General features: G+C 36.3%; 1 protein-coding gene across 3 annotated transcripts in view; it reads left to right on the top strand.

Annotated features, from left to right (window-relative positions):
* TTLL7 (tubulin tyrosine ligase like 7) overlaps positions 1–19,150 on the top strand; it is a 121,925-nt gene continuing 102,775 nt past the window's right edge. The window contains exon 1 of one of the 3 annotated variants that reach the window (XM_033114403.1): positions 1–421. The gene's annotated coding sequence lies outside the window, so the exon portion shown is untranslated. Of the gene's footprint in view, positions 422–12,877; positions 12,897–19,150 lie in introns of those variants that run through there. The other 2 variants (XM_033114401.1, XM_033114402.1) reach the window with 2 other exon arrangements.

Here is a 19,150-nt window from a genome sequence, read left to right as displayed (position 1 = left end):
AACAGCCAGAAAAAGCAGTTGCTCCTCAACTGGTACCAGCTGTCCCCAAGCGCTGCCGGAGCAGAGGGTGCTCAGGATTCCCCTGGTGCTTGGTTCCTCCCAACTGTCGTCGCCCCGACGCGGGCTCGGCCCCAGCTCCGCTCCGCACGTCGCGCACCCCCGGTCGCAGCCCGCGAATGGTCTAGCCCGTCGGTAGCCGCCACCCCCTTAGGCAGAGACAGCTGCTCCAGCTGCTGGGGGTCCAGCGCCAGAGCCTAAGCAGTGGCTGCTGCTGGCGGTGGGTGGGCGGAGGGGAGCACCCGACCATCAGCTCAGGCTGCGACCGGGGGCGGCCTCCCGCGGGAAACCGGGACGCGCGGGAGCCGCGGAGAGACCGCTTTCAGCGGGGAGGCGAGGACCCGGCGGGGCTTATCTCACTCGGGTGAGTACCTGCTGCCCTGATCCTCCCCGAGTCCCTCTCACGTACCCAGGTCCTCTAGGTCTCGGCCCCCACCCGGGACGGTCACTGCTCTGCGGACTCTGTGCCCCGCCGGAGCATCAGAACGGGGAGCTGCTGCTGTCAGTGCTAATGATTCAGCACCATTCGTGCCCCAGAGGTTTGGGCAGAGTGGGGGAGGGAAGGGGATGAGGTCAATTGCTGCGCTCTCACCTCAGTTTCTAGGCTCCAGGTGAACCACCCGGCGGGTGGGATCCGGTGGCGTGAACAGGGAGGCTCCCCACTGGCTTGTTCTGAAATTCCGACCTTTTCCCACAGCCTGGTACAAACCTCGGTGAGTGTGCAGTGCAGTCTTCACAAAGTGTGTCAAATTAGTGTCTTTTTCACACATGTGAGTGAAGTCTAGGGCCGTTGTCCATACCTCTGTTTCTCTACGTTTTGCCCTATTGGATGACTAATTCGTGCCATCATCCACTTAATTTTACATTGCATAGCATTCCCCCATGTATGAGAAAGATGCTGTATCAAAGTTGTTGTGTATTCAGAACAGGTGGGTTTTGATTGGTCCTGACATAGGAGGAAAAGATTTCAGGTAGGGAAATAATACTTTCAGAGCCTAGGCATATATGTGGAAGGTGAGGAGCAGGGAAGTTAAATTATGTGCTCAAGGTCACAGAACAGGAATCTGAGTACAAGTCTCCCTGACCCTAAAGCCCATGGACCTTTCACTGTATTAAGAAGTTTTTTTTTTTATCTAAGTGTACATTTATATAGTCTATTAAACATAGAATTAATTTTCATAGGAGTAATCTCAAACAACAGCAACAACAACCTATAAACTTCCTTATGTGGAATTATTGTTCTTTTAGTATTAAAGTAAGAGCATGCTTTGAATTATGTGAAAACAACAACAGCAACATATTTTCCAAGAAAGCATATGCCAAAAGATAATCCTATCTAGACAACACTGCAAAGGAGAGCTAGGTCATAACAGGAGATGTCCAACACATTTTTGGCAGTGATACATGGTGGATGCTCAAGTGTTGGACAAATCAGGAAAGTTAAAAAAAAATCTGGATCTTTTTCCTTTTTAAACTTTAGGAAAACAATTGCAGTAAAAACAGTTATCTAGTTCATGGGGTGTGTGACTGAACTGTTTTTGTGGGGTTGTCACCCCATTATAAGGTGACAGATAAACCGAGATTGATAATTATTTGATTCATTACAATTCTGTGATTTGGCATAGCAGATGATTAATTCCGTTTTACAGACTAAGGAACTGAAATACAGAAAAGGTTCAAGATCACATACTTGTAAGTGGTAGAATCTGGATAAGCATTGACTCAAAAAAAGCATGTGTGTTGTAGCAAAATGTAGTTCTGTAGAGTGGGAAACTGAATTGATTTGTTTTTGCCCTGCCCTTCAGAGTTAACAATTATATGGACCTTGTGTGCTCCTTCTGCAAAAATAATGGCAGCTAACTCTTGTTAATGTCTCAGGAGGCAGGTTGCTATAGTACAAATTGCACATTGTCTCTAAGTACTGGAATAGTACTTGATGGCAGACAGGAGCATAGTCATCTTAGCTCATGGTTTCTAAGTTATTGAACCATTTGCAGTGGAGAATTCTTCTTTAAGTTAATGGGGATATTGACAGACTAAAGCCCACTGCCTAAATTAAGCCGTAAAATGTAGGCACACATTTACGTTTGTTGTTCAGACAATACCATAAGAGAAGTAGGGTCTTGTGATGAGTCTTAAGTTTGATTCCGAGGAAGTCATTTCTTTTTGTTTTTTACATGACTGAATCTTGATGAGGCATCTTGCAGTCCAATCTGTTTAATCTCAAGGGGGACAGCAGAACTGGTATGAACGAGTAGGCAAGAAGACAACACCATTGCTATTTTTCTTTCTTTAAAAGAAAGTGCATGTCCTAGGGATGGAAGGTTAGTAGGAACATTTTAAAACAGGCAACACATTTTATTTAGATAACATCACTGAGAGTGTGAATTTAATACCAAATTGGCTTTAGATCTCTCTCTTTCTCACTCTCACTCTCACTCACACTGTGTTTGTTCAGTGAGTACTGTCTATGGACCATCTAAATTCTTGACTTCAAGGAACTTAAGTCTAGCTGGGGAGATACTTACTTACACATGAATAATTAACAAAATAATTAGAATTGGACTAATACCAGAAAAAGGTGGTGCAAACTTAAGTGCTATCTCAATGCGGTAAGAAGAAGGAAAAATTGTGGAGGGTAGGGTCATCAGAGGTTCAGGAAAGTCATCATGGATGGAAGTGAATTAAATAACAGAGATGGGAAGGATTTCGGTAGGCAAAAAGAAAGCCAGACAAAGAGGTTCAGCTGAGAAGTGCACATACACTGTTTGGATACAGGGTGGCAAATTACAAAGAACCTTGAATATCAGGCAGTGAAATCTGTTCCTTATCTGGTAATCATAGGGAACTAGTGTAGGTTTCTAAGTAGGCCAAGTTTCTCTGGCTCCTTTTGCTCATATTCTCCATATTACTTGCTCCAAGTGCTCTTCCAGAAAATGGAATATATCCTGAATACTGATATTAAAAGGACTAGTTTTCAACTAAACCTAGAAAAAGTTTTTATGCAAGTAAAACTTTTTCCAAGAAGTTTGCCTTTTTCAAGGCTTTCCCTCTCCATTATAGAATTACGAACAATTTGGAAATTATAAGACTATAAAAAGGAAAAAATCCTTACTAACTAAAGTCAACCACGATTAATATTTTGATGTGTTTTCTTACACTTTTTTCCATGCATAGTTTTAATCATGTTCTGTATATTACCTTTTATATATTTTTACTTTAAATTTTATAACATTAATTTTCACTTACACTTGGACAGTGAATATTTAAAATGCCTACATAATTTTTACATTGGGTTGATCTACCATAATATCCCAATCATTGCTCATTTTCATTCTATTATTATTGATAGTAGTAAATGACACTGTGAAGAATGTATTTACTCAAAAGCTCTTTTCTGTATCTTAAAATGAGTTCCTTAGAATAGAGTCTCAGAAATAAAATTTCTGGGTTAACAGGTATGAGTTCTTAGTTTGGCTTTTTTTTCTTGAGACATAATTGACAAATAACATATTAATTTCAGGTGTGAAATCAAGTGAGTCAAAAGAGACTATGTACTCACCCATGTGTGCAGTGAGTCTCTGAGAACTACTGACACTGGGGCTTTGCAGTGGAGAAAGATTGGCTATTTTATTATGAATGGAGCCATCCAGGAGACCGGGAAGCTAATGCTTACAAGCCCAAACTTCTGGATGATTTACAGACAAAAGATTTTATAGAACAAAAATCATGACTAATCATAAATAAGGGGCTCAATGTCCTGGGCTGTACTGATTGGTCAGTTCTTATAGAAGCTTCAGCGATATGATTTATTCAGCTCCTGGCGGCAGGCAGTCCTGGTCCTACGTGACTATGGCCAGGTGGAGAGAGAGGTCTGTAAGACATTTTGGGATTGTGAGTCAGTGACCTTATCTTAAGAGCAGAAAGAAAAGAACAACGCTATATGTTTAACGGTTAACAGGTTACATTCTTCTGTTATCTTAAGCAGAGTACACTTCTAAACTTGCTTTAGAGGCAGGCCTACAGGCCCTAGGACATGACTACATTCCAGTGATGCTGTGATTCTGAACAAGGGCTAATTTAATGAAGTTAACTATTAATAAAAGCTAAATTCTAATATATCTGGTCTGTTATGATTTTCTGTTGGTTTCAGGTATACAACATAATTATTCTATACTTATATATATTGCAAATGATCACCACAATAAGTCTAGTTAACATTCATCACCACACATGCCCTGGAAATTTCCCTGGAAATAAAACCTAGCCCGACAATCAGCTCTAATGCGTTTTTTGGAGCAAAAATTAATATAAGACCTGGTATTATATTATATTACATTACATTATATTACATTACATTTTATTATATAAGACCTGGTCTTATGTTATAGTAAAATAAGACTGGGTCTTATATTAATTTTTGCTCCAAAAGACACATTAGAGCTGATTGTTTGGCTAGGTCTTATTTTCGAGGAAACACGGTAGTTATAAAATAAAGTTTTTTTGTGATGCTTAGTTTGACTATTTTATTCAAGTTTTGACACTCTGCTGGATTCTGTGTGTTCTCTTTAGAACATTTACATATTAAGCATAGGATGGTTGCATACTAACAATACTCAATCTAGTTTACTCTTTCAGGCCCCCTCTTTTTTTGAGGAAAAAGACTCCCTAAGACTGGGAAAAAGACTGGGAGAAAGGCAGGCAATTGGGGCCACTGAGGAGAGAAGATGTAAATAAAGTTGGAGAACAGGTTTGGTGAGTGAGCAAGAGTTTATAGTCAGAGAAGGGACATGCATGCTAGACTACTTTCTGGTCCTAATCTTGTATTTGGACCCTTCCTTCTTTAAACATCTGTCTCTTGCAAACTTCAGCTTCTTTCGTCCTCCTGCATCAGATTCCCAGGTCTCCAGCGTCAGTATCCTGCCAGTGCAATGCATATGAACTCAGTCTTGCCCGCTAATTTGGAGAATCCACGTAGGTGAGGACAGGCATTCCAGACCTCCCAGTTCTCAACAGAGGTCCTGGTTATAAGGTACAAGAATGTGTGATGGCCGGTGAAGACTCCCCTCCCATACCCCACACACGTGACCGGAGAGGTCCTTTGAGAACAGCAGTCTCTGGAGACACGTAACATTCCCAATGTCCCCTCCAGGCATTCAAATACTCCCCTCTCCTTGTTCACAATATCCTCCCTCCGAGGAAATTCCTCTCATGGAGGAGAGAGACGGTGCCTCAGTTTCCCCCACCAGTTGTAGGGACACATGGTACTATCTCCTCAGACAGGCACATTGGCCAGGTCCCTGACAGGCTTCCCCAGCATCTCACCTGAGCTTCCTCCTGGTCCAGCCCCTACCCTCCTTGGAAAGCCATTGAGGCAGAGAGGCCATTAACTCTCTGAGGACTGGTGGAAGGGGAGTCGGGATATGAACATGTCTTGAGGTCACGAGTAGGGAGTAGAGAGACAGGTTCTTATACGATGTAGGCCTGGGAAACCTGAAAGGAAACAATAAAAACTGAAGCATCGCATGACAAACAGACAAGATCCCACCCCCCTTTGCAAGACCTGACAGATGATTTCTGGTGGAAGCTGGACACTGAGGTAGGCAGAGTATTTTGGACAGAATTGGTCCTGTGCTTAGTTGGGACCTATTAGTTAAAGCAGTTTGCTTAATTAAGCTTTTAGAAGGTGGTCAATCTATTTCTATTAGGCATTATATGTCAAAGTTGAACTGGACTTAACCAATGGTTTCTCTAGGCTTAAGTTAAAATTAAAAACATCATATAGGCTTGCCTATTGATTCTCCGCTATCTCTTATTTCCATTAGTTCCCATTTGACATTTATCTGCTAACATACTCCTGCCCAAGATACATATCATAGTGGACAAAGCCAAGGTGTTGGGATTGTTTAGGCTTTGGGAATGTGATAAAGACATTTTTCCCTTTTTTCTTTCACTTTTTATTTGCAAGCAAGTGCTTGACCTGTGGGTCTTTGACTCCTTTGAAGGTTTGGAGTTAAGTGTCATGTGATCACTGGGGGTCTCTGGGGCTGAGAACTCTTTCATTTTGAAATTGATGATGTCCTTGGGGCACTGGGTGAACTGAATTATCCGCATTGCTTGACTTTTCTAAATTGGCTATGGCACCCAAGCTTTCAGACTTCTGTGTTATTTTTGTTTCCCTGTTTCTTAGCCTTGTAAAATGGAACATTATGTTTGTCAAAGGACTATTTTGAACATTTCTCTCCTTTACCCACTACTTGGCAAAGTCTGAACTGGTGCCACATCTAATTTAATAAGATGTTAGTAGCTTGTTTTTATAAAAATTCTCCTCTCTTTATTAGTGTATTTGCAGTGAAGTTGACTTTCTTAAGTAAATTGAGCATTTGTAGGTTTGGAAGATGGATCAGTAGTGATCCAGGCTGCAGCTTCAAGATTATTTCAAAGCTCTTGGTTGATTAGAATTTTGGGGCGGCTTAGGTATACCTCTCACTGAAGATACTAATATCTTTTTTCTTTTTTTTCGCAAGAGAAGTGACGTCACCTAAAATTTATTTGTGTAAAATCTGCTTTAATTGATGTGGTTCTAATACTAGGTTTGATGGACTTTGTAATATGAATGGTCACACATAGGGAGATTGGTAGGAAAAGGTAGCAACTGTCGATTTGCTTTGGATCATTGCATTTGATAGGAAATGTAATTTTGTTACCACCACTATCATTTAAAATCCATTTCTTCAAGGTACTTGATAAATAAAATCTGTAACGATGTGTGACATTCATAGTGATTGCTGAAAAATCAGGACAATAATTTTAGCACACATCTCAGTTTATATTTAGAATCAGTCAGTCTGCAGTTACCCAGCAAATATGTGGTAGCTGCTCTGTGGAGAGGAAAGAGTAATTGAACACTTGCCATCATCAGTTTTATGTACATGAAACCAGATGGGGGCATTTTCATTTAGCTTTAGGTTTGATCACATCCAAGATGATTATATTTAGTTCCTTAGCACTCCTCAATCTAGAATGCTAAAGATTGGCAGAGATTTCCTCCATTTTAATAGTGAAAAATCAAGCCGGAGAGAGAGGGGAAAAAAAGAAAACAGGCAAAATTTACATGAAGGATCATAGTAGGATTAGAAACTGGTCTATAGAAACTACACCTCCTAGAAACTAATTTTGACACTAGAAGCTGGTATTTACTGTTTTATGTAAACAAGAGGGTAACCTTTATTAACTTACTGGATAGTTTTGATGGTTTGACTTATTTTAGGATATTTGAGGAAAAAAATAACTTGTCAAACTTATTGAATACTTTTCCCTAATCTCTGACATCTACTTTTAGTCCACATTTGCTTCAAACTTGGTCAACATACACATATTTCAACACATTATTTTTGGGAAATTGAAACAGGATATTTCTGGAACTTGCTACAAAAATGAAACGAAAATAGACATATTAAATATTAAGGAAAGTTTAAAGGAGGAACCCTGGCTTCTTAAAATCAAGCAGACGCTATATTTGTGGAAAAGCTTTTTTACTTGCCAAAAATCAATGCCAAATGAGCATTTCTGGCAGAAAGTAAAGTTTGCTGCTACATATGTAAGGGGGTTGTCATTCTGCATAGGCATTTTCTCTTTTAAAAATTTATCTTGGGTACGTACGTCGAGAGCTATTTTCATTCTTGAATAAGGAATTAAAAGTTACATGTGTTCTCCATTAGTTATAGTATGGCATATTTATTTCCATAATGTGCTTGAGAGTGCATGAATTTTATGAATTTTGTTTTAAGAATCCATAAAGAACCAGAATAATACATATAGGTGGAGTGAAGATCCTAAAGTGTAGGTTCTACTAGGAACAAATTTCAGCACATACATTCAGCAGTATCTATGAATATAGAGAAATACAGAGATTTAGATCTCCAAGTAAAATTACCTAATGGTATTCCAGACCTCCTTGAAATAACTATGTATTCTGGTAATATGAAAGTGGTCATCATGTTTTCTGGAAGAAAAAAGTAGTAACTTTTTCTTTCAGAGTAGTATAAAAATATTGTGATTTGTGTAATTATTTGGGTGATTTCTGGCATTTTGTAGCATTCCACAAATGCAACTTTTTCTTCTAGTTAATATTTTGTAGCACTGGTTATTTTTTTGTATAATTTTTTATTGTGTTAAAAGACACATAAAAGGAAATTATAACGTTAACCATTTTGAAGTGTACAGTTCAGTAGTGTTAAATATGTACACATTATTGTGAAACAGACCTATAGAACATTCAGATTTTGCAAATCTGAAATATTTCATTTTCTTTGGAGCAAACCGTAAATAATGTTGCATTTTAAATTTCTGTTTCCATTTCTTTGTTTTCATATAGAAATGTAATTAGTTTCTGTGTGTTGATCTTGTGTCTTGAAACCTTACTGAACTCACATTTTGGATCTAGGATTACAGCGCGTTGGAGTTTTTGGTGTGTTTTTTTTTTCTTCGTAGACAGTCATGAGATTTTTTTCTGTTTTATGCATAAACAGTAATGTCATCTGCAAATTGAGACAGTTTTCTTTCTTTCTTTTCAATGCATATGCTTTCAATTTATTTTCTTTGCCTTGTTGCAACAGCTAGAACTTTTAGTATTATGTCAAATAAGAACAGTGAGAGTAGAAAGCCTTGCCTTGATCCGAATCGTAGAGGAAAATTACTCAGTGTTTTACTATTAAGTACGATGCTAGCTGTAGGTTTTTTGTTGATGTTCTTTGTTAAGTTGAGGAGGTTCCCTCTCTATTCCTAGCACACTGAGACTTTTTATCCAGAATGGATGTCAAATTACATCAAATACTTTTTCTGCATCAATTGATATAGACATATGATTTTTTATTAGCCTGTTGTGCATTGATTAATTTTTGAACAGCAACAACATTGTTCCTCTTAGGCAACTGGTTTGTTTTTCTCATGGATGAGCTTTTCCATTAAGCATTTAACTTTTTGTGTTTCCCTCTTTGCCTGGAAGATAGAAAACTCGGTATTAAATGTGGGACCATCCCTAATAGACATACAGGATTTCAGAAAATGGGTTTTGTAAGCTAATGTCTCCCCTAGCTCACATCATCTTTTTTTTTCTTCTTACTGATATTCTCAGATTAGTTTTCATCTCATCTTGCATGTTCACACTAACACATACTACATGTCTGCAATGCTACTTAACAAAATCTTCCGAAAACTCACCAAGGTGTACATTTTACCACGTATATAAATTATACCTCAATAAAGTACTGGGGAAAAGTACGAAAGAAAAGCCATCTATAATAATCAAAATCAAAGGACAGTAATTCAAAGATTTCCTGTACTCTCTTAGAGTCAAATCCTGACCAATCGTTCTAAATTACTTCGTCCTTGAATAAGTCATCACTGAGTTAATAATGTTATTCTATGTATTATAATTTATAACTTAAAATATAGTTACAGGTCTATAGACATAGAATCCAGAGTGAAATTTCTGCTACAGTTTCTTTTAAAGTGGCTTCAGTACAGTGTAATGTAAAATGTCCTCAACATCCTTACAGTGAAATTCAACAGTCCTTGTTGGGCTGTTTTTCATAGTGTCCTTCAATATCGGCCCATGGTGTGACTGTGTCCTTGGGGGAAATAACCTCTGAAGATTTTGATTATTTTCTTCTCTAACATGAGAATATAATTTGTCTTGAGAGCAGATCATAGTATGTGCTCAATAAATGAGTCTTCTTCTTCTTAAAGCAGTTCTGTTCAGGTGGTTGTTACCAGCATCGTGGGGTGACCCAGGTGTATAGCTCTCTGATGACCTGGCGTAATCCCGGGATGGATGTTACAGTGTCTCCATGACACTCTGTCTGCTATCTTTTATGTCGCAATTCTTTCATACATATTTTTCATACCTGAGGTTTATGAAGGGCAATGCATTTGAGATTTTATTTCCTGGAAATTACCTGTTATTACTTGTTTTCAGTTAAGTAAAGAATCCTATGATTTGAGAGCCTGCTGGGCTGAGTGATAGGAGGACTTTACCAAATATATGTATCAAAGAGAGGGCCAGGGCCCCTCTGCACTGAAGTGGGATGAAGAAATGACCTAGACATGCTTTAAAACTTCCCCCCAAATCAATTTTGCGTTTGTTCAAATACACAGAAGAGTGGGTGATGGAAGTTTCAAACTTATGGCATGAAATGTAGCTCCAAGAGCCCATTTCAGCTAGTGCAGTGTTATGTACAAATAAAAGAGGCGGAGCTACCACTTCCACCTCTGTTACCAGACCAATATATTTTTTCTAGAGTGTGTTTTAAACTATCAGTTAAGTCTCTATCAAGGGAAAGTTAAAAAAAAATGTTGGGGTTTGGTAAAATCTCACTGTCAAAGTTGAAATAGGCCCTAGATGTTTTTGAACAGAGGAGTAAAATTAGTTTGTAGTCATTCTGAGCATTCTGAGACTACTAAGGTTTGCTGCCTTAGTCGTCTCCTACAGTCAGCTGCCAGAACAATGTAATGGGTGTTTGAATTTTTTTGTTTTTGTTAAATTTTTTTTAATTAAAGTTTATTGGGGTGACAATAAACCCAATAAACTTAGTAAAGTTACATAGTTACTTTACTAAGTTACATAGATTAGTTAGTAAAGTTACAATCTATGTTAGTAAAGTTAGTAAAGTTAAAATCTATGTTAGTAAAGTTACATAGATTTCAGGTGTACAATTCTGTATTACATCATCTATAAATCCCATTGTGTGTTCACCACGCAGAGTCAGTTTTCCTTCCATCACCGTATATTTGATCCCCCTTACCCTCATCTCCCATCCCCCACCCCCCTTACCCTCTGGTAACCACTAAACTATTGTCTGTGTCTATGAGTTTTTGTTTCTCATCTGTTTGTCTTGTTCTTTTGTTGTTTTTGGTTTATATACCACATATCAGTGAAATCATATGGTTCTCTGCTTTTTCTGTCTGACGTATTTCGCTTAGCTTTATAATCTCAAGATCCGTCCATGTTGTTCCAAATGGGGTGTTTGATTTTTTAAAAAAATCTTTTGAGTCTTCGTTAGAGTAGAATTTTCTTTCATTAGTAATCCCTTGAGAATTTGCCTGAAGCACGTCCTACAATCTGCACACATTTTTCAAATCATTAAAAGCCTCTGGGGCTATACATGGAGGACTAACGGAGGTTCTCTGTGGTATCTGATAGCAGGCTACTGAAACTAGTGTGTGGTTTCATCTCTGTTTTGAGGGCTCACAAGAGAAAGAATCCAGACGTTTCCTATCCAAACTAATTCAGTGAGGTCATGCTCTTAGGTTTGAAGTAAAGTAGGTACTTTTAATATGTGTTAAACTAATGAGTGAATTAGAGTCAAATTTATATCCTAGACCCCAGAGTGTCTTGAAATAATATGAAATTAATTTGATAATAACATAGCCAAATACCTTTCGTATCAGAAATTTCCATTTTCATCGCTGCCAGATTAGAGTTTCCAGGTTTACATGAATGTTCATTTATTTATAATATATAAATTTTATCATGTAATTATTGATTAATAATTATTAACATATATTATTATATATTGTGTTATAATAATATGTAAACTATAATTCATAGTTACATCTCCTTCTCCAAATACCAAAACACCTCTTGCTTTATTGGAACGCCTTCTGGTATAATTTTGACTTAAACTGATCCTTTAAAAATGAATTATAAAATGAGTTAACAAAAATCAGTTATGAAGCTATTTAAATTTTAAATACTAGATTTTTGCCACCTATTTATTAGTCTTGCTTCCATAGTTGAGATTAGTAATTTCTCATAGGAAAACTAGTCGAGTGTTTGATTTTTGGCAAAGAGCATTTTTTTCTCTGTAATATGTAGAATCTTCGGTATGCCATTCTAGAGGGTGATTGAGTTGTTTTCCTTCCTTTCTCTCTGTCTTTCTTCCTATGACTGTCATTTATGTTTCATTTGAGTTTAGGATAGGGTTCTGGGTTAGGGTCCCTTTGTTAGGCTGTATCCTCTAATTGTGGGTACTTGTTTGTGAGGAGCTAGCTAAATGGATTGGGAATATGAGGAAAAAAAGCTTTTCTGGTTCATATGGTCCCCTGGGTACCTCTGTAACTCCATCTCCCTTCCTGACTGGTGTCTGCATCATTTTTCCCTGATGGTCCACTTAAGCAGCTGCCTCAGATTCTGTAATAGATGAAGGGTTGTTATTTTAACTCTGTGATGTTTAGTTATATACTTGCTAGGTGAGATAGATGTTATATAAAACCCAATGGACTAAAATGAGGAAAATAGGAAATACTTTGTTTGGTTATAGGCTACCTGGAGGGATTATCTTCAAAGTACAAACTATTTAGCATAGTATAGGTGAAATAGTCACATAGCCCTTGTTAATGGAATTAAATGAACAAGGAAAACATTGCTGTCTTCTAAAAAAATGCCTAAATTGTCCAGTTTTGGGACCACAGTATGGCTTTGCAAATTATTACTGGCACTGTCCCCTGCTGGCTCTTTTTCTGGACTGAAAGAACCACGTTTAAATTGAAATTCATCTGGAGCAAACTGAGTTTTGTCTATTCCGGTCCTTCTGACTGTGCTCCAAGAGGAACTATTTGGCACATGATCAGTTTTTTACCCTCTTTGGATATCCTCAGCACTGTAGATGCTGCAGCCTGTTTTTCCCGAGATGAATCAGCGATGCCGTCTGCCAGTCTGCTCCTGCTACGGTTGGCTCTTGGCTCTGATAGTTGGGCCGGTAGTGTTCAGTGAAGCTGCATAAATAGAAGATCATAAACTCATTTAATTTGAGCCCAAAACTTGAAACAAAAAAATGGTATGTGATTTTGACATTTTAAGATCGTATAAGTTTGTAACTAGGAAATTTGAAGGTTAACGTTGCAGGAGTGAAGACTGGCAGAATTTTTCACATGGATTCCCGAAATAGATTTTTATGGAGCATGATCTCTGGCATGCTTTCAATTTTAATTCTCATTCCTGTGCTATTACAGTTTAAATTTCTTTCTTCTAATGCTAAAGAATTGTAGTTATATTTCAAATTTATATATCAGTAAGTAACTGATAGTTACTATATAATATCTGTTAAAGGTTTACTCAGATTACTGTGATAATATTGGACTTTTGTCTGGTCAGGGATATAAGATTAAAACCATATATTTGTATATGTACGTATATGTATGTGTATATAATATATATTTTTAAAAGACTTCTTTAGTCCCAGTAGTTCAGTAAAGTTAAGAAATGGGAAAGACATGATAAAATGCCTTTATTTATGAATATACACGATGAAAAGAGTTTGATGGTGTTGAGATCAAGAGAATAAATGGTTACTTCTTCCCTTTTGACTGGTGTTTTAGCAAAACTTTTTTTCCCCATTAGCATTCATAAAATGGAAACTAACCACAATTTATTTAGTGTATTTTATTTGGTAAGTGTTCAACAAATATATTTAGTTAAAAGCTAGTACGGGAACAGTAATAGGAAGAGTGAATTTAGTATTAAAATAGAAAGACTAGGCTGGTATAACCAATCCATGTAGGCTAATCCAGTAGAGTTACTTTCAAAGTTTATCTTCCCTCTCCTTTGATGTAATCTTTGGCAAAACTGAGCATTATCCAGACTTGGTGTGGATAAAGTAACTCTAATGGTATTTGTGATCATTCAGAAAAATGGAAAATGTGATTCATTCTTAATTTAGATTTTGTATCACTAAAATTTCATGAGTAAAATAATGGAGAGCTGCTGTATCCAACTAAAAAAATTAATTTTCACTATGTATCAGGCTCTGTTTGGTTCACATTGTTCAGAGAGACACTGCCCTTTCTAATAAAGAACTTTAAAGCAGATACTTTAAAAATGCAATCCAATGTGGTAGACACTGTAATAGTGGTGATGCACCCGAAGGACAGTTAATTCTGCCGAGGAGGTAGAAGGAAAGACCGGACGGCTAAGCTGAGCTTGAATGCTTGGTAGAGACGGAAAACCTCACAGGATTAGAGAAAAACACAAATAAGTGTGTGCAAATTAGAATATGAATAACATTTTCAGGGTTGTCTTTTTAATCTCATGCTTTTATCTCTAGTTAGAATATGTTTCAGACGTATTTGGTTGTAACTCATGGTAAGAAATATGATTTATTTCTTGTCATAGTATACACACACACACACACACACACACACACAGGAATAAAACTTTCAAATCTCAATACTTAACAGTTAATACTTTTCCTACTACATGCAATGCCTCCTGGCACTATTATGATTTCCATCTAATTTATTCTATCGTTTCATTTAAAAATGCTTATTCAGTCTCACTAAGTTGATTTCATTACCTTACTAGGTCATGGTCTGTATTTAAAAAGAAAACAATCAAAAACCTGTACTAGAGCTCGTAGTGAAGTCCCTTTCATACCCAATGTGCATATTTGCAAAGAAATTGTTTGTCTCTTAGCAGGGTTTCAAGATTATAACAAACTACTGATCACTCTAGCATATTTGCAGTTCAGACGGCAACATGGTATATAGTGTGCAAAGGTTTTGAGAGTTGGACAGACTTGTCCAAGTCTTTGACAAGTTGCTGAATCTGAATCTGTTTGCTCATCTGTAAAATAGAATTACTAAAACAATCTATTCAGACTAAATGAAATAACACATCTATTTAAACAGTGGTTCTCAAACTTGGCTGTACATTTAAATCACATGGAGCTTTAACAAATTTATGTGTTTAGGCTGCATCCCATACCAATTAAATTGGAATGCTTGGGGCTGGGGACCCAGGCATTTTTGTTTGTTTGTTTGTTTGTTTTTTTCCTTTCTGAAACTTTATACTCCTTAAATGCCAGATCTCTATATCCCTCACTCCAGCCCCTGGCAACCACCATTCCTCTCTCTGTTTCTACATGTTTAAATATTTTAGATTCCTCATAAAAATTGTATCATGCAATATTTTCTTATATGACTGGCTTATTTCATTTACTATAATGTCCTTAAAGTTCATCCATATTGTCACATATGGCAGAATTTCCTTTTCTTTTTCTTTTTTTTTTTTTGCCCATTTTTACATTGGTTTATTTGTTTTCTTGTTATTGAATTGAAGGAATTCCTTATATATTTTGGATATTAACTCTTTGTCATATGTATGGTTTGCAAATATTTTCCCCCACTCTGTGGGTTGTCTTTTCACTCTTCGATTGTTTCATTTGCTATGCAGAAGCTTTTTAGTTTGATGTAGTCTCACTTGTCTATCTTTACTTTTGTTGCCTCTGCTTTTGGTGTCATATCTAAGAAATCATTGCTAAAACCACTCTCTTGAAGCATTTCCCTTATGTTTTCTTCTAGGAGTTTTATACTTTCAGGTCTTACTTTAAGTCTTTAATCCATTTTGAGTTGATTCTTTTGTATGTGGTATAAGATAAGGATATCTTTTATTCTTTTGCATGTGGATATCCAGTTTTCCCAACACCACTTGTTGAAGAGACTGTCCTTTTCCCATTGCTATTCCTGGGACCCTTGTGGAAGATCAGTTGACCATATTTACTTTGATTTATTTCTGGGCTGTCTCTTGTTCTAGGGGTCTATATATCTATCCTTTTGCCAGTATTATACTATTTTAATTACTGTAACTTAGTAGTATATTTTGAAATCATGAAGTGTGATGCCTTCAGCTTTCTTCTTCTTTTTTAAAAATTGTTTCACTTTTTGGGGACCTTTGTAGTTCCATATGAATTTCAGAATTCTTTTTTCTATTTTTGTAGAAAATACCTTTGGGGTTTTGATAGGGGTTGCACTGAATATGTAAATCATTTTGGGTAGTATGGACAGTTTAACAATATTAAGTCTTTCAATCCATGAACATGGGATGTCTTTCCATTTATTTGTGTCTTCTTTAGTTTCTTTTATCAATGTTAATATTTTTTTAGTATACAAGTTTCTCATGTCCTTAGTTAAATGTTTTCCTAGATATTTTACAGGCATCAGTATTTTTAAACTCCTTTGGTGCAGTCTGTGTTGAAACACCTGCTTGTAAAGCCTGTAGAACAACGTGTGGAACATGATAGGCATTTGATACATGTCTGGTTCCTTTGATTAATGATATCAACAATAATGTATAGCCAATTCTTTTGTGGTGCTTACTATGTTTTAAGCATTGTGCTAAATAAATACTTTTCATGTCATTCAGAAAATACTGTGCTTTGTTTTTGTTATTATTCTGTCAAATGATAGAATAACACGGCTGAAATGAAAAGGGAGAACGCTGCTTACGAGAGAGGAAGATGGCTACATTTAATCATTAGGAGGTTAGTTACCATGTAATTATTTCAGTGAATTAGAGGAATTGGCTTTCATTGAACAGCCTCATGAATATAGTTTGAAAACTTTAAAAAAAAATTTTAGATTCCAGTTTATACCTTAAACAATGACTTTACAGGGCAGGTCTTAACAGATCACGTTGACACAGATAAATACCTCAAACACATACAATTCTAATTTCAGCAGAAATATATTGATATTATGTGCTAGATTGTATCTGGTATATATTTTCTAGATAGTACAAAAAGTGAGCCTTAACCTACAAATGCTTCTGCCATATTATCTTTCACTTGACATCCAAATCTGTTAGGCTTAATGTCATGATGACAAGAACATTTTTATTAACAAGGTCTACATTTTTTCCTGTATTAAATAGATACATTTAGTAGTTTTTCTGGTATGCTTTTTGCTATTGTTGTTTATTTTGATTTTGGTCTTGGAAAGCTTATTTATTATAATTATTTTTCGGTATGATTTTTCTAGAACAATTGCTTTAAAAAGAACATCTAAATGAATGATTTATTTCAAATATATAATTTATTAGTTTTCTTTGCATTTAATTAAGAATTTGCTCTTTCTTGTTAAAATATTTAGTTTGTAATAACAGCTTCTATAACGGGATTGAGAAAGCATTCTTTTTTCATGGAGGTATGTTTTCCTTACACTTAGTGCATGTTTGAAATGAACATTTTTCCCGTGTCAAGAAAATGGATTTGTAAATTGCTACATCAACTTAGATGAAATGCATGCTTATCTTACTTTTTCCTTCATGCATTTTCTTTCAACCTATTTAACTATTAAAATAATTGTAGGATAACTTTACTTTTAAATTCAAATGAGTTAATAGAGGTTAAGGCTCTTAGAATAGAACCTGGTGCTTAGTAAGCATTTAATACATGTTACTCATTGTCCACTGCAGTGACTTAGAAAAAAATGCGTAATGCAAACGTATATTATGGTAGAGTTAGATATTTGCAAAAGAAATGAAAGAATTTTAAGTTTTGTGACTGGATAAGAATTTGTATTTCTGCCTGTCAGTGCACCTAAAAATGAAATTCTTGATATGCCAAGTGGCATTATATGTTCAAAATTGAAATTAGATATTTAATATTGAATTGTCTGATTCTAGAAGGAAAAATGAGCTTTCTGAGGTTTTACAGATAACTTAGTTTAAAAAGCTTTTATTAAGGATGTTAAGAAAATTGAAGAATCGGGAACCTAAAGAAGTATTTAATCCTTTTTTAGCCTTTCTAGACACAAGATTACATTCACTCAATAACAATAGAACTATTTTGGGGGGAAGTTTTAGTAGAGAATGGAGGAATATTTTCTGAATGTAGATTTTAAATGGATTATTTGTTTCCAAAGCATTTCAATATGATAAAACCCATTCTGGGAATAATCCACTTGGATTAGATTCTGCAATTTGTGGGAAGTATCTAAACCATTGAGTTGAATCTCATGAAGACTGATATGTGTTGCCAGTATGATTATCTGCCAGGTGGTCTCATTTTGCTGTATTCATTATCAAATTATTTCCTTTGGCATTATGAAATTGTAAGAGTCTTGTGATTGAAAAATTAGATGTAGAATGTGTCACACAGATAGGTTTTAGGACAGCATTGTCAGAGGCTGTGTGATTTACTTAGGTTGATGACTAAGCATATTTTGTAGAGGCTAATGAAATCATACGTTCCTACGTGACTGAAAAAACTGGCTTGATTTTGCTAGGAAGGAAAATTTAACTCTCAATCCCTGACTCCCATCCTCTTTCTTTTGCTTTCCTCCTTTACTCTATATCTTCTGTCTTTCTTCCATTTCCTTTTGAAAAATTAAATCCATCCTTTTGACAGACTTCCATATAAATATGTTATACAATGCATTTTTTTTCCATTCTAGATTTCCTTTCATTAAAGTGATTGAGATGTGTTAAAATGATGTTAATGAAAACCAAGTCAGGGCATTGTTGGTCCTTAGCATGTAACCATGTGTTGTTTAAGGCACAGTGCTATGTCATCCCATCAACTTTATTGGCTTTTTAAGATAGTGCTCATAGAGAGGTTACTGTAGAGGTCAGTCATGGTTGGAGTGATTTGGTGAATCTGAGTGTGGATAGCAATATGGGGCCAAATTTGGGGGTTGGCTGCAGAGAGGTAAAGACATCAAGTTTTAAAAAAGCCTGGGTTCTAGCTTTAGCTGGTACTTAATTTGGCCTTAGAGAAGTCAACAAACTTCTTAAATCTCAGTGTCTTCAATTGTCAAATGAAAAAACAGTCCTATTAAACTGACCTTACAGTGTTACTAAGAGTAAAAGAATTTAGTGTGTGAATGCCAAAGTAAAATTGCTCTTTGTGTGAGTGGTAGGATACTGGTCTCACCAATTACAGCAATGTAACTTCATCTATTCATCTGTAAAATGGGAATGATGATATTGACAATGTCATCGGGGTTTCTGTAAACATATGAAATAATCTCCATAAAGCATTTAACATCGTATTTGGCACAGGGCAAATATTCATTCACTCATTCAACAAGTATTTATCAAGTGCCTACCATGTCCCAGGTGCTTTTCTAGGTGCTTTGGGATACACCCGTGAGCATAACCAAACATAGTCTCTTTTCTTTGCAAGTTTATAGGCCAGTGAGAGAGAGAGATTTCATTAAAAATGTATAATTACTATGATGTGAAAGAAAGGTACCCAAGCTTTGAGGGCACTGTCAGAGAAGGTGGGCTCTAACTAGACAAAAACCAGGGAGAGAA

The sequence above is a fragment of the Rhinolophus ferrumequinum genome, chromosome 9, assembly GCF_004115265.2.
Source record: "Rhinolophus ferrumequinum isolate MPI-CBG mRhiFer1 chromosome 9, mRhiFer1_v1.p, whole genome shotgun sequence".
NCBI lineage: Eukaryota > Metazoa > Chordata > Mammalia > Chiroptera > Rhinolophidae > Rhinolophus > Rhinolophus ferrumequinum.
Note: the sequence above shows the minus strand (reverse complement) of the source record. Positions and strands in the feature narration are given on the sequence as shown.